At 39.4% G+C, this 17,191-nt stretch overlaps 2 pseudogenes; both read right to left on the bottom strand.

The window, feature by feature from the left end:
* Nucleotides 1–5,240: 5,240 nt before the first annotated feature.
* On the bottom strand, nucleotides 5,241–6,469 carry LOC111748937 (olfactory receptor 11G2-like; annotated as a pseudogene).
* Nucleotides 6,470–14,486: 8,017 nt separating this feature from the next.
* On the bottom strand, nucleotides 14,487–15,450 carry LOC100677521 (olfactory receptor 11G2-like; annotated as a pseudogene).
* Nucleotides 15,451–17,191: the final 1,741 nt, after the last annotated feature.

Here is a 17,191-nt window from a genome sequence, read left to right as displayed (position 1 = left end):
GTGCTGTCAAGTCGGTTCCAACTCATAGAGACCCTGTAGGACAGAGTAGAACTGCCCCATAGAGTTTCCAAGGAGCAGCTGGTAGATTCAAACTGCCAACTTTTTGGTTAGCAGCTGAGTGCTTAGCCATTGCTCCACCAGGTCTTCTTATCTGATTCAATCCAGCTGAACTCAGCAGTTCTGGTACGTCACATACTTAAAGGAAAATTAAAAAAATCAAATTGATTTGAGTTCAAGTACTGTATGACCTACTGTGTGATCCTGGGCAAGTTAACACCTATCTTGCAGAACTCTTTAAAACAGAATTGAACACATGCCTAGCACAGTGCTTGCAATTTAAGAGGACCAAAAAAAAAAGTAGCTGTTAAAATATAAATAATAATGCTACAAACAAATGTGATTACAGCTTAATTGGGATAAAAATGTTTAGCATAATCACTTAGTTAAAAAAATCACTTACAAACCTAAATAACAAACATAAATTTAAGTGAATTTAACAGACTGGGTTAAGAAGCTACCCCGTTCCAATGTATCATGTAACAAAGCTACAGGCAGCTCTCTCCGTTTCTCAGATTTATTTTACTAATCTTCTTATATATTCTGGCCTCAGAAACACACAGCTGGATATGACATAAGTAAGAAGACATGAAAACACATTAATGTTCACAATTCAATACACAGAAAATAAATGATTAAAGGAAGGGCATTGCATTAACTGGGGTATTGACACTGTGAAAGGTGAGTTATGTACCACACTGAACAGTCTTCTAATATCAAATTATGAAATTTATCAATTTTCTGCAAAATGAGGCATTCCTTTGTAACTCATGAGGCAAGAAAGTTTAAGGGAGCGTTAAGCTGAGGAATATCTGAGTAACTGGGTCCTCAGTCATCAACTTATTATAATATAACCAATTATTGTGGATGAAATCATGTATCCAGAAATATAAAACCCACAAAACTTTGCAAAACTATATTAACAGTGAAAGGTGATTCCACTGGAGCTAGTGTCCAAGAGGATGTCTCAGGAAAAATCCAGCCAAGGATAGATAGGGAGAAAAGTTACTCACCCCTCCTGATAAGACTAAGTGTGGACATAGCTGGGAACAGTATCTGAATACCCTCGTTGATGGTTTTCAATCCCTTACAGGGAATCAAAACCCAGAGGTCTCAGCCTTGAAACTTCTCCTGATCACTAGTGCACACTTGGATGTTATTCAAAATCCAAGGAAATAACAATGCTAACCAATGAACCTCTCTTTCCTCCCTTCCTGAGGGGCTCAAAAGAGAAAGTTATAGCAACAGGGTACTTCTGTTGGGCAATAGTGATAGCCAATGGAAAGAAGCATAGCCCTGTAATCAGTCCTTGAGGTGTGGGCCTTAATTGCCAGTTTGGTATTTTCCTCAAGACCTTAGTCAACCACTGGCACTCAGATCTTTCTACTGTCTGGCCCAGCAGAGAAAGTTCATCAGATGATTTTTATAGATTAGTTACTTTTGCTTCAGAGTTGATGGAAACACAGGTATGAACTCATGAGGCAATTTCAAAAAGGAGGGGCAGGTGAAGGATGCAGAAGAGAGTGTTGTTGAGATTCTCAAGGGGTGCAATTAAAGTTGTATCTTAGAGATTTCTGTGAAGTCTTCAGTCCCTCCCTGGGATGGTTTGTGCTCCAGAGTCCTTGGAGTAGCAACCTTTCTTCCATCCATAGTCTTCATAAAGTTTAGAGTAAATTGATCTCTAGAATGAAGGCAGAAAGAGTGTGTTAAAAAGTCAATGGTGGGATGTCTGTATGGATTTAGAGGGAGCTGCTTTTTGTTTACAGGAGAAGTCTTTTTCACTGAGTTTATAAAATACTAAAAATGTACATTGTTTATATTCTCTGGAGGTGTGTTTTCCTCACACAATTGACGTCTGTAAATTTTTACTTCCAGGCTTTAATTACTGATAGGCTATTCCTTTTCTATTTGTCCTATTTGTTCTTCGTTCCTTTACTCCTTCTTTCTTGTTTGGATTATCCCAGCAATTTTATTATTTTGTTTTCTTTTGTTAGCTTTTTAGTTATACAGTCTCAGATAATTATTCTAGTAATTATAATATGCATCCTTAATTTATTACAGTCTATACATTATATACACATTAAATTGGAGCCCTGATGGTGCAGCGGTTAAGCGTTAGGGCTGCTAATCAAAAGGTCGGCAGTTCACATTCACCAGGTGCTCCTTGGAAACCCTATGGGGCAGGTCTACTCTGTCCTATTGGGTCGCTATTAGTTGCAATTGACTGGAGGGCAATGGGTTTGGGTTTGGTTTTGGTATACCTTAAATTAATACTTTTACCACCTCCTGAACAATTTAAGATGGTAACAATGGTTTAAACCCACTTATTCGTACATTTCATTTCTACTTATGTTATAAATCCACTAGATATTATAATTATTGTATAAACAGTCAGTTGTTTTTTATTTATTCACATATTTAACCTCCCTAGAGTTCATTCCTTTTTCACTTCCAGACCATTCCTTTGTAACTTCACTGCAATGTCACTTTTGTCATACACCAAGTGACTTTATACTGTGGGTCTTTTATTGGACTTGCTAATTGGTTCCATTGGCCTATTTGCTTGCCTTTGCCCTGATATCACAATGTCATTACCTTTGTAATAAGTCTCGATATCTGGAAATATACGTCATCCACCTATATATTTTTTCTTCCTCTCTTTCTTATCTCTTTCCCTTCTCTTCACTTTTTTTTTATAGTTATATAGTATTACATTGTCTGAATATACTGGAATTTATTTGCCCATTCTCTATTCATGATTATTTCAACTAAAATTACGACTAACCCAGAAAAAAAAAAAAAAAATTAGGACTAGCTAGTTAATTTTCCTAACAATAACTGCCAGAATTTTGGTTGATGTATCGTTAAACCTATAGAGCAATTTGGAGAGAATTGATACTTTCACAATACTGAGTTTCAATTCATGAAATAATATAACCACCATTTATATAAATCTTCAATTTTTTTTTTTCTGTCATGAGGCCTTGTACATCTTTTGTTAGATTTATTTTTTGGCATTCGATAATTTTTGATGCCATTATAAGTAATATCATTATAATATTTAATAGCTTTTGTTGCTGGTATATAGAAATAAAATTAAGATTTGTATATTGGGTCATATTCAATGATTTTTAAAAATTCACCTATTAAATATGACATTTTCATGGGAGATTATTTTGGGTATTATACATATACAATTATACCATTTTAATTTCTTTTAGATATTACACATAAATGTATACAATTTTCCAATTGTATATCCTAACTTTCCACACCTTGTAGCTTTATTTTTCCTGCCTAATTGCACTGGCTAGAACCTCAAGTACGATTTTAAACACAAGTGTTTACAGTGAGCATTCTTGTCTCCTTCTCAATCTCAAAGAGAAAAACTTTCAAATTAAAATATTAAGTGTATTTAATGTAGCTTTTTTTTTTTTAAATAAAACCTCATTATCAGTTAAGAAGTAATTCTTTTATCCCTGTTTTACTAAGATATTTTAAAATGGGTGATATTGAATTTTAATATGTGTTTTGCTGTATGTTTTGATAAGATATAATGTTTATACTCTTTTGTTAAAGTGATGAATTACATAGATCGATTTTCTAATGTAAAAGCAAACATGAAGTTTTCAGGTATAAATTCAATTTGGTCTTGATTTTTTTAACATATTTTTCCTGGTTATGATCATGATTTAGCAGCTTAGCAATTAACCCTTCTGACAAATGTAACTATAAAATCTGGACAAAATACAAGAATGGATTGGAGAACAATCCATACAGGTAAAACTTCAGGGACTACAATTCCAGAAAGAAGGCAAAAGCAAGGAAGTGTGTTCCATTCACCTCCCACAGCCCCATCCCAGGATGTTTGACAATTAACTAAAAAAAAAGAAAAAAAAAAACCAAACCCATTGCCATGGAGTGGATTCCAACTCATCGTGACACTATAGGACAGAGTAGAATTGTCCCATAGGGTTTCCAAGGAGCAGCTGGTGGATTCAAACTGCCAAGCTTTTGATTAACAAGCAGAGCTTTTAACTATGCTACCAGGGCTCCAACAATTCACTACGTGGGGGGAATATGGAGACGTGGAGGTATGGGGAAGAGACTAGGGCTTGGGAGATGGAGGAATAAAGTCTGAGTAGAAAGCATTGGTTTTACTGAACCGAGGAGATAGAAGATTTGGACTTTGCAACTGCCTAAGCAGCAAGTATTTGAGAAACACATTCTTGAGAGAGGCTGACCACAGAGAAGCAACACCCAGAATTTGATGAAACGTTCCCTCAAAGCATTTTCGGATTTCTAGGAGCCCTGGTTATGAGCTCGGCTGCTAAGCAAAAGGTCAGCAATTCAAATCCAACACCCGCTCCTTGGAAACACTATGGGGCAGTTCTACACTGTCCTATACAGTTGCTATGACTTGGAATTGACTCAAAGGCAATGGGTCAGGGTTTTTTTGTTTGTTGTTCATTTTTAATGGGGTGCCTATGCCTTGGAATAGATTCAATGGCAAAGAGTTTGGTTTTTGGTTTTTCAACCGTTTGTGGAGCCCTGGTGTCTAGTAGATAAGCGCTTGGCTGGTAACCACAAGGCTGACAGTTCAAATCCACCAGCCACTCCCTGGAAATCCTATGGGGCAGTTCTACGCTGTCCTATAGGATTCCTATGAGTCAGAACCAACTCAATGGGTTTGGGTTTGGGGCTTTTTGGAGATGTTCATATGCAAGATGAGACTTCAAGTAATCTAGTAGAAAGCAGAAACTGAGAGTCTAAAGATATAAGCAGAGATTTCAGGAGTCACATGGTGCAAGAAGTACAGAAATAGGAGTCAGGGCACACTAGAAGTGGCCCTGGTACACAGTCCAGGCTTCAGTTGAGATCTCATGAAAGTCATGCTCCTAAGGAATTTATCCCAGGAATAAGATCAAAACTGACATAGACCATTTTTAAAACACATAAAAATAACTCTTAAATGGGATTAAAACTGTCTGCGCCTACTCTATCTACCTGCTAAAAGAAAACCTTATCTTGGTTTGGTTACTACACCCAATGTCTACAGAATTTTTTAAGCACAATGTGCTGCATTCAAAAAAAAAAAAAAATTGAGGCATGCTAAGAACCAGGACTAAATGATCAAAAACCAAGAGAAGAAATAGAAAATATAAACAGACTCATGGGTGGGTAAGGTTTTGGATCAATACTAGGATGAACAATAATATGAATGACACCTGTTTTTCTTTTTCTAAATCCAAAAAAGAGGTTACATATGAGTTTAACATTGCTTAAGAGTCTTTTTGATTGGTACTCTTCTTTATATTCTCATAAATTTATGCAGGGATCTTTCCATATCTTTGTTCCTAAGACTGTATATCACAGGGTTAAGGAGAGGGGTCACAACAGAATAAAAACGGGTCACAATTTTCTGCATTCTGTCTTCATGCCAGATGTTGGAGTCCCATACATAACCAGTACTGAGCCACAAAAAAGTGAAACCACAGCCAGATGAGATCCACAGCCGGAAAAGCCTTTTCTTCATCCAGCTGCTGAGGGGACCCTTAGTGCAGCTCTTAGGACCAGAGTGTAGAACCCCATGATGAAGAGAAAGAGAATAATGATGGGCAGAGGGCTTAAGGTGGAGAAGACAAGCTCCATCACAGGAGCTCTTTTGCAAGTTGGTGCTAGAAGAGAACCTGGGTCACATAGGAAGTGGTCGATTATCCTGGATCCACAGAAGGACATCTGGGAAATGATGATAATGGGAATCAAGAACCAGAGGAAACCAAATACCCAGCAATTGACCACAAGATTGGTGCAGAGACAACCAGTCATAATGGTTGGATGGTGTAGAGGCTGGCAGATTGCAAGGTATCAATCAAACACCATAATCGCCAAGAAAAAGCATTCTGTACAACCTAGGGAGAAGAAAAAGTAGAATTGGAGAAAGCACCCAGAGAAGCAGAAAATTTTGGTCTCAGAGAGGAAGTTGGCCAACATGTTGGGGACAGTGGAGGTGACATACCAGATCTCCAGGAAGGAGAAGTTGGCGAGTAGGATGTACATGGGAGTGTGGAGTCTCTGATCCCAGTGCACACCACAGATGATAGAGCCGTTCCCGATAAGAGTCAGGAGGTAGACAATAGAAAAGAGCACTAACAGGAGGATCTCACCCTCCCTGGAGCAAGGGAAGCCCAAGAGGATGAAGCCAGTGATGGTGTTGGAATTGTTGGGGGTGTTGAAGGTTTTCACGTGTCTGTGAGCTGTAAAAGACCAACAAATACTGAATAACAGCATGAAGATAGATGGGGACCCAGAGCTATATTGGAAGCATCTTGAGAAAGAAAATAAAGATTTAAGTATCAATTGCTACTCTTTTTCTTTGCTCCTGAAATATTGTCCTGGCGTGTTTTTTTGCTGTCATTCAGATTTTAACTCTGGGATCAAGTAAACTTGTTGGTGTAGAATACCGAATATACCATGGACTGCCAGTAGAACGAAAAAATCTGTACAGCCAGAATGTGCCTTAGAAGTGAGGGTGACTATACTTCATAACATGTTCTTTGCACATGTTATCAGGAGGGACAAATCTCTGGAGAAAAACATCATACTTCGTGCAGTAGATGGTCAGTGAATAAAAAAGAAGACCCTCAACAAGGTGGATCGACACAGTGGCTGCAACAATGGGCTCAAACAAAGCAAGGATTTCAAGCCAGGCTCAGGACCAGGCAGTGTTTTATTCTGTTGAGCACGGTGTTAGTGTAAGCAGAGTTGACTTGATGGTGCCTAACAACAACAAAAACAAACATCTCCAACCTTATCTCATGGTTCTATCAATCAAACTCTCAGTCGTTCTCTGTCACACACACAGTGTTGTGCACATGGGTGTGTATACATGCTCTACTAATATAAGCTCTGCACATATAAAATAGGGTTCACTGGAGAAAAATTGTCAAGATGAAAAGTAACTGGGGGCCCATCATCCACTGAGCTCTCATGATTCCACTGAGAATTGTGCATATTTGGATTGTACTCACCAAGGCCTGCCTTTCAGTAGTGAAGGACTCAACCACCCCTATAATGCCCTATACCAGGGGTGGGCAAATTTTTCTTAAATATTTTAGGACTGTGGGCCATATAGTCTCTGTCATAACAACTGAACTCCATTTTCATGGTGCAAAATAGCCACACATAACACCTAAATGAATGAACATAGCTGCATTCTAATAAAATTTTATTTCTGTCCACTGAAATTTGAATTTTACATAATTAACATCACATTATGTCAAATGTTTTATGAACTGTTACTCTCCAATTGATTTTTCCAATCATTTAAAAATGTGAAAAACATTCTTAGCTTGCTGGTATATAAAAACAGGCAGCTGGCCAGAGATGACCCATGAAACACGGTTTGCTCACTCTTGTTCTACATATTTATAGGGACAGGAAAACAAGGACCATCAATTTGACTATAGAACAATGGAAGTTCCTTGGTTGAGCAAGTGACCTTGTTAGAAAGCTGGGGCCTCTACAGGCCAGCAGCTGGAATCAGCCTGGTCTTCTACTGAGCTAACTCAGACCTGCTGGCCAGCTTTTAGCTAAGGTACTGAAATGAGTTTCCAAAGCCATCAAAATATGTATCTACACACACACACACACCACACACAATGACACACTCATACACTCACAGCCTTCCCCAACATAATACCTCAGCAATATAACTTTGGTCTTTCTGTTTCTAAAAACAGCCAAGACCTTTCCTGACTCTTATTGTCCTTCATGCTCACTGTTTATGCCCAAGTCCAGCAGAGTCTAAGGAAGAGAGTAGGTATTATGCAAATATTTGTTAAAGATGATTGTCTACACTGTCACAAACACAGAAAATATTGATATATACTTTCCCTCTACATAAACTATTTATATATATACATACAAGAGAGGGAGAGAGAAGGAGAGAAAGACAGAGATGTGGATAGATAAATAGATTTTGACCAGTTACTTCTTTTGAACTTTACAAAACATTTAAGATGAAATTTGAGAAGCTGGCATATAGAAGAAAGGTTCCAAATGACTTGAGGCTACTAGAGAATTCACTTAGACTTCAGGGGAATTCCATTTAAAGGAAGTAATGGAAGATTGAATGTTCTGGGTGGTAGGACGTATTCCAATCTAGATGGTTTTCTCTCCTGCACCTAAAGCTAATTAGGTCCCCACAGTCCTGGATGTAGAAGTAGAAGAGAGTGTGGGATGCAGATTCTAGGTTTAGCATTGCAACAGAGTTGATTAGGCACTCCAGTGAAATCTTTTAACCTTTACGAAGTATAAGAGAGTTTGATTATATGATTCTTAACTGTTTTTTAATACAAAATGTTTATTCTTATTCCAAATATACAACAACTACACACGAGATCAAGGCTTTAACATATAGATATTTTGGGCAGGGCCAAGATGGCTGACTAGGCAGAAGCTTCCACTGAACCCTCTTTCAACAAAGACCCCCCAAAACAAAAGAATCGATTATGTACTTGACAATCTATGAACCCTGACCATCAAACACATAACTAAGGTATTGACCTGAGTGACAGGGGAGTGAGAAACCATGCAGAAGCAGCGGCTATTTGTGGATCCCAGCACACAGTGCCCTAGCCCTGATCCCTTGGTGCTGTGATTTGGCACAAGTGCGGTGGGGCTGATGGTGGTGTCCTGAGACAAGGCAAGCAGGGTACGCAGCCCTAACCCTCTGGGGCAATCTCTGTGAGGACCCAGCTAGCGCACACAGGCTACACACCGACCTGACTGACGGCGAGCGAGAGACCATGCAGAAGCAGCGACCAGTTCCAGAGCCAGCGCAGCACCTCATCCCTGATCCCTTATTGCTGTGATTTGGCACAAGTGCAGTGGGGCTGAACCCTCTTGCAACAAAGACCCAAAAATCAAGTGAATCAATTATGTACATGACAATCTATGAACCCTGACCATCAAACACATAACTAAGGTATTGACCTGAGTGACAGGGGAGTGAGAAACCGCCCAGAAGCAGCGACTAGTTGTGGATCCCAGCGCACAGAGCCCTAGCCCTGATCCCTTGGTGCTGTGATTTGGCACAAGTGCGGTGGGGCTGATGGTGGCATCCTGAGCCGAGGCAAGCAGAGAAAGCAGCCCTAACCCCCTGGGGCAATCACGGCAGGGACCCAGCCAGTGCACACAAGCTACACACCAACCTGAGTGACAGGGGAGCGAGAGACCACACAGAAGCAATGACCAGTTGCAGAGCCAGCGAGCAGCACCTCAGTACTGATCCCTTGGTGCTGTGCTTTGACATGAGTACCTTTCAGGGAATCAGTTTAGCCGTAACAACATGGAAGCAGGAGACCTCCTCTAGGCTCCAGATTTCCCAGCAATGTGCCTAACTCTCCTGGAAATGAAACAACTTCTTACTGAACATCTACTACATATCTTCCACTGTCATACATTTTGAATAAATGTGTGTGGGTAGAACAAGCATATTTCCAAGCTGCAGGATTTTACAGAACAAAAATTAGCATTGATCTTTCAGAAGGGAATTTTATTATTTCATTAAATAAGCTTTTTCTGAATTATTTATTAAGATCGTATTTGCTATTCTAGGAGACGTAGTTATCTAATGCTGCTATAACAGAAATACTGCAGGTGGATGGCTTTAATAATCAGAGATTTATTCTCTCACAGTCTAGGAGGCTAGAAGTTGGAATTTAGGGTGCCAGCTCCAGGGGAAGGCTTTTTCTCTCTCTCTGTCGGCTCTGAGGGAAGGTTCTTGTCATCAATCTTCCCCAGTCTAGGAGCTTCTGAGTGCAGGAATCCTGGGTGCAAATGATGCATATACTGGCTCCTTTTGCTTGGTGGTATGAGGTCCCCCTGTCTCTCTACTCACTTCTCTCTTTTATATCTCAAAAGAGATTGACTCAAGCAAGATACAGCCTAATATTATAGATTGAGTTCTCCCTCATCAACGTAAGTGTCCCTATCTTGCCTCATTAATGTCATAGAGGTAAGATTTACAATACAGAAAAATCACATCAGATGACAAAATGGTGGACAATCTCACAATATGGGAATCATGGCCTAGGCAAGTTGACACACATCTGGGGGACACAATTCAATCCATACCAGAGTCTGTTTTTGCTTAGTAAGATAAATCAATTTAAAGAAATTTGCTTCATAGTCAAATTTTTAGGAATACATTTACTTAGAAATAAGGAGTATACGTTACTTACAGCAGCAATCTCTTTCCAAAAAAATTACGAGATCTTACCTTTATTCCCTCCTTTGTACCTTCATTCCTTCCTTTATTTCTCCATCTCTTTTCCCCTTCCTCCAAAACAGAAGTTTATGCAGTACCATAACACACAGGATAAATAAAGATTCACATCCGGAGTACGTGTGAAGGTTTTGCAGGAATAATGGGTTCATCAGACACCTCTCTGATTCTTTCCCTTAGTTGGATATCAGCAATAAGCTTTCTTGCAGGTAGAGAAGTGTCAGAAGATGACATTGCCTTCTGAGGACACAGATTTATTGACACTTCCCACTGGTGAGCAGAATGCTACCACTTCTCTTAGAAGCAGAAAAGCCAAGATTGCTCTGATGCTCACTTTTTCTGCTACACAGTGGGAGCTACGTCTCAGGTAGAAAACCATTTTCTTGTAGAGAATGTGCAGGAGACATCACCTCATTCTGGCTATCAATTTCTGCAGCCAAGTGATTTCAGGCGAGCTCCCCAGCTGGGTGGTTATATAGATCCTATTCCTAGATTGTCTATATCAGTGGTTAGCTCAGGACTATCAACAACTACAGAATGATACCACCTTTTCTTTTTTTTTTTTTTTTTTAGTTTTCTCTTCTGGAATCGGGTTTGCCATCCTCATTTTTTCTGTTTTTAAATTCCATTGTTGCTTTGGATAAATATTCCTCCCTTCCTTCTTCCCTCCTTTTGTGTGTGTGTGTGGCTTTCTCTCTCCCTCTTTCTGTTTCCCTCCCTTCCACCCTCCTTTCTTTTCTTTCTTCCTTTCCTTCTGGTATCTTTCTTCTTTCTTTTCCTCCTTCCCATCCTCCCTCTCTTTCTCCTTCCTTTCCCCTTTCTGTCCTGGGCGCCTTTTGGCTTTTTAGCCTTCTTAGAGGATTTTCTTGTGCTTCTGGGAAAAAAAATCACTTAAGAAACTTGTTGAGCATTTCCATCATTAGTCTTTTAAGGCTGAGTTTGTACTAAAATTTTACTTCGAATATTATCAGACCTTCTGCATTACCCTACTGTTATGACAGAGTGGCTGTGAGCATATTGGTGTCCCTGTGATCCCTCATTGTTGTCCTTATACACTTAATTGTCATTTTCATCTTTTTCTGATATTACCGATCACTCTGTGTGGCATGGACACACTGAAACTGTCCTGAGTTACCATACCCATCGTAGAATATCTATTCCATCCCCTTAGTCCCACATCTGAAAAAAAAAAAAAAAAGAATAGAGTGCAGTTAAAAGTCAGACATTCACTCATTATGTCTGGCATTCACTACATTATCACTACATCATGTCTCTGTAGTGATCCAATCTCAAATCCTCTTGTCTATAGCCTACTTGACAAGGATCTGAATTTTGCCCTCAGTCATGTCTTTTGTGGAATGAGAATTAACCAAAGCCCATGAATTGCCTTTTTATAGCCCAATGGTTCCAACTCTTCCTGTTTTGGTGAAGAGGTACATGGAAGCCTTATCCTCTTCTGCCAATCCAAATTGACCTGTCTTTAGAATTTATAAATCTTTAGCTTTTAGTAAAAAAAAAAAAAAAAAAAAAAAAAATTCTGTATGTGTAATCAAATTTTCGTAAAGGTACAATAAAGAAAATCAAAAGGCAAATAATGGATTAGGGAAAAATATTTAATACATATGACTGATAAAGAGTTTATCTCTGAAATATAAAAGATTTCTTAAAACATTCTTTGACGCATTATGAGGGTGGGGAGGGAGAGAGAGGGAAATTCACGGACTAGATAGTAGACAAGAATTATCTCAGGTAAAGGGAAGGGCAACACACAATACAGGGGAAGCCAGCACAACTGAACTAAACCAAAAGCTAAGAAGTTTCCTGAACACAACCAAACACTTCGAGGGACAGGGTAGCTAGAGCTAGGGTCTGGGGACCATGTTTTCTGAAGACTTCTAGGTCAATTGGCATAACAAAGTCTATTAAAAAAATGTTCTCTCTCCCACTTTGGTGAGTGGCATCTGGGATCTTAAAAGCTCGTGAGTGGCCATCTAAGTTGCATTGACTGGTCCCATCCCCCTTACAGCAAAGGAGAATGAAGAACACTAAAGACACAAGTTAAATATTAGCCCAAGAGACAAAAGGACCACATAAACCACAGGCTTCACCAGCCTAAGACCAGAAGGACTAGATGGTGCCGGGCTTCCACCAATGACCACCCTAAAAGGGAAAACAACGAAGAGTCCCTGAAGGAGCCATAAAAAAGTGCGGAGCAGAAGTCAAATTTGCGTAAAAACGCCAGACCTAATGGGGTCTGACTGAGTCTGAGGAGCCCCAGAAGCCATGGCCCCCAGACGCTTGTTAGCCCAGAGCTAAAACCATTCCCAAAGCCCACTCTTCAGACAACAGTTAGACTGGATTATAAAACATCAAATAACGCTCATGAAGAGTTTGATTCTTAGTTCAAGCAGTTACACGAGACTAAATGGGCAGCTCCTATCCAGAGGCAAGATGAGAAGGCAGGAAGGGACAGGAGCTGGTTGGATGGACATAGGAAACACGGGTGGAAAGGGGGATGTGCTGCCACATTATAGGGATCACAACCAGTTCACATAACAACATGTGCATAAATTTTTGTGTGAGAAATTAACTTGAACTGTAAACTTTCACCTAAGACACAATTAAAAAAAAAAAAAGATTTCTTAGGAAAAATATAAATAATTAAAAAATGAATAAGGACATTAACAGACGAATTATAACAGTGGTAATTCCAAAGACCAGTGACATAGGAAAAAATTTCTCAATCTTATCACTAATAAAACAGGTATCGATGACATTACCAATAGGCTATTTCCTCTGGCCCACCAGACTGGCAGAATTTAGTGATGATATGCATATTGTTTGTGGAAAAGTGAATGTGTGCAGCCTTGAGTGAAAGTAATCTGACAATACCTGTTATATGCATTGGTCTTTGATCCAGAAATACACTGAGAATCTATCATACAAAAATTGCAAGTATATATATACTTGCAATTTTTATAGGATATGTATACATATGTGTGTGTGTCTGTGTGAACCAAACCCACTGCCGTCACTTCCGGCTCATACCGAGCCTATAGGACACAGTACAACTGCCTCATAGGGTTTCCAAGGAGCAGCTCATGGATTTGAACTGCCGACCTTGTGGTTACCAGCCAGCTCTTAACCACTGCCGCCTGGGCTCCATATATATGGTTTTTGATGGTTGCAGTCTTTCAGAAGAAGATTGCCAGAACTTAATTCTGAGGTACCTCTGGGTGGATTCGAACTGCCAGGCAGTCTCTTTTGCCAACTGAAGCAGTAAATTGCAAAACTTCAGTCAGGCTTTCTTGAAGTGCCTCATAGACCCCTTCTAGGGACATTCCTGATCTTTATCTTGAGGTGAATATGAGATGTAATGAGCTGTGCTGAAATATTTCACTTTCCTGTTCTCTCACACCTCACGTTTCCATACTCTGCGCACACTATTCCCCAGCACTCTCCTGAAGCAACTTAGCTCCTTTGGTCAAAGTACATAACACAATTTTAATTTTTTCTCAGCCTAGACTGTGACTTATCCATTTTATTGGATTCATTTTCTAGCTCAGCACCTGGCATATTGAAGGTGTTCGTTAAGTATTTTTTAATAAATAAAGAAGATAAAAAATAACAATTCTGAAAAGAGACCACTTATAAGTTTATCATAATTAATTTCCTTTCACACATCCTCAGAAGACAAAGTCATGCCCATCTTCTCCAAAACCAACAAGTCTGGTGAAATGTCTGTGGGTTCTCAGGTCCTGGCACCTTCGTTTTTCCATTAGCCTACTTTCTAGATTCCCCAACAAACCAGGAATTGTCTCAATTCTCAGAAAATTTACTAACAGACACATCATCTTTCTTCTTTCCCTCCTCATCCTTCTTCTTCCTTAAAGAATATTGTATGCGGTACAAAATTCAAAAGCTACCAAAGGGTACCGGGTGAAAATAAGCCTTTTTGCTTCCCTGGTATCCAAGACGTCCTCTCCTCCCATATGCAATCATTGCTAGGTTCGTCTTGGTCATTTGAGAGATTCTTTTTTTTTAAACATGCACACACACGAGTTTATATTTTTTATACATAAATAGCAGTTTACATACTGGTGTTCATTTATTCACTTGGCAACATATATTGGAGGTGGTACCAAGGTTTTAATTTTTAAGTTCCAAGAAATTTATGCAGGGTATGTTTCATATCTTTGTTCCTCAGACTGTAGATCACAGGATTAACGAGTGGGGTTCCCACAGAATAAAATAGGGTCATGATCTTCTGCATTCCAGATTCATGCTTGGACGTTGGGCTCAGATACATGACCATCACAGAACTATAGAAGAGTGAAACCACAGCCAAATGGGATCCACAGGTGGATAAGGCCTTCCTTCGTCCAGCTGCTGAAGGGACCCTGAATACAGCTCTCAGAACCAGAGCATAGGACCCCATAATACAGAGGAAAGGAATAAATGAGAGTAGAGAACTTAAAATCATCCAGAGGAACTCCATCACTTGGGCTCTGGAACAGGTGAGTGCCAACAGAGGGTCTGGGTCCCGCAGGAAATGATCTATAATCCTAGATCCACAGAAGGACATCTGGGAGATGACAATGATAGGGACCGGGAACCAGAGGAAATCAAGTATTCAGCAGCTAACCATGAGATTGGTGTAGAGATGTCCAGTCATAACAGTGGAGTAATGCAATGGCTGGCAGATGGCAAGGTATCGATCAAATGCTGTAACTGCTAAGAAAAAGCATTCTGTAGAATCCAGGGAGGAAAAGAAATAGAACCGCAGAAAGCACCCAGAGAAGGAGATGAACTTGATCTCAGAGAGGAAGTTGGCCAACATATTGGGGATAGTGGAGGTGACATAGCAGATCTTCAGGAAGGAGAAGTTGGCGAGTAGGATGTAGGTGGGTGTATGGAGTCTCTGATCCCAGCACACAGCACAGATAATGGAACCATTCCCCATGAGGGTCAGGAGCTAGATGACAGAGAAGAGCACAAAGAGGAGGACCTGACCCTCCCTGGGCCAGGGGAAGCCCAGGAGGGTGAAGCCAGTGATGGTGCCGGAGTTGCTGGGAGTGTTGAAGATTTTCATGTGTCTGTGAGCTGTAAAAGACCAGAAAATATGCAATATCAGTGTAAAGACAGATGGGGATCCAGATTTATATTTAAAGATTCTTGGGAAAGAAAATAAAGACTTATGTATCAATTGCTACTCTTTCTTTAATTCCAAATATTGTCCTGGCTTGCTTTTTTGCTCTCATTCATATTTTCAGTGGTGTTTGATTAAATTTTGTTCAGAATTGATAAGTTCTTGAAGGAGAGTTTTAGAGAAATTTTAAAATTACATTAGACTGTATACTTAGTAGAATATATATATATCTATATATGCATATATACATAGATATAGATAAGTGTGTGTGTGTATTCTCCTAAATAAAATATATATGTATATAGGGAGATATGTTGTCTTTGTTGTGTGCTATCCAGTTGATTTTTGACTTGCATATATGTGTGTGTGCTCTCCTAAGTATGATATATATGTATATAAAAAAAAAAGAGAGAGGTATAAATGTATACATCTATTTTGCGATATGTCTATATATATATTCATATCAATATCTATATCAGAGTCAGCTCTGACTCATGGCAACCCCATTTGTTTCACTGTTGAACTGAGCTCCATAGGGTTTTCAATGGCTGATTTTTTGGAACTAGATTGCCTGTCCTTTCTTCCCAGGTGCCTCTGAATATAGCCCTTACTAAATTAGGATAGTAACAGGAACACAAAGGTTATCTGTTGCCCTTACCTGGTATATACAATCTCAAATGTAAGATTTTTGAAGTGTGACTTAAGACACTAAAGAGTCTCTATTAGGGGTAACTCTTTTAAAAGACCCCTCAGGACAAAAGGCATAAAGTTGCAGGAGCAAGTAGTTACTCTTATAGGTAATCACTTATATAAGGCTCTCTCCAGATATCCCCCTGCCAGGTAGGAATATGGGTGATTAGAGAGTTGTGTTAGGAGAGGGAAAAATTTAGTGAGGGGGACTGGGGGAGGGCATAATTTTGAAGCTTAAATAATTCACAAAAAGTTCCTTTGTTTGGGTCAAATTTGTTTAGGACATTATTTGATTTCCACAGCAAGGGGAATCCACACAGCCAATAAAAAAGTCTCCCAAGGTTCTAAACATCTCACCTTAGTTTATATTACCCCAGAGCTTTTCTGACCTCCCCTGGGGTAAGCAGGAGAGGAGAAGACGGCTGCTCTATGAACTACCTCTTCTATATGTTCTCACTCGGTCTTTAAAAACATCTGTCTAGGGGGATTATATTAAGTTTCAAACAACCGTATATTCATGAAGGACAGCTGAAAGCAGATTTCACAAAAAATCTGTTATTTTCAAAATGACTCTGTAGTATCTTCATTTAGGATCAGGAACACCCCCATACGTAGCAATTGATATACAAACCTTTAGTTTCTTGGTCCTTGTCTTTTTGTAGAATGTTTTTAAGGTAACGTTGTGGTCGTTAGTTTACATGGTGCACTGACTCAAAAGTGACAGAAGTGACACAAAGTAAAACTTGACATAACTGAGGAACTCAAGGTATCTAGTCTCAGAAGTTACAATAGAACAAAAATTTTATCAAGACTCTAAGTTTATAATATCAGTCTTGAGTGTTAATATTATCTTAGAGTGCAGGACCAGGCAGTGTTTCGTTTTGTTGTACATAGGATTGCAATGAATCAGTACTGACTGGATGGCATCTAATAAAAGCAACAATATAACTCAGTGCTAATGACCAATTCAAGGAATCTGTTGCTAACAGTGGCTTTTTTTTTTT

Source organism: Loxodonta africana, chromosome 10 (genome assembly GCF_030014295.1).
Source record: "Loxodonta africana isolate mLoxAfr1 chromosome 10, mLoxAfr1.hap2, whole genome shotgun sequence".
In the NCBI taxonomy this organism is placed as follows: Eukaryota; Metazoa; Chordata; class Mammalia; order Proboscidea; family Elephantidae; genus Loxodonta; species Loxodonta africana.
This window is presented reverse-complemented; position numbering and strand designations above follow the sequence as displayed.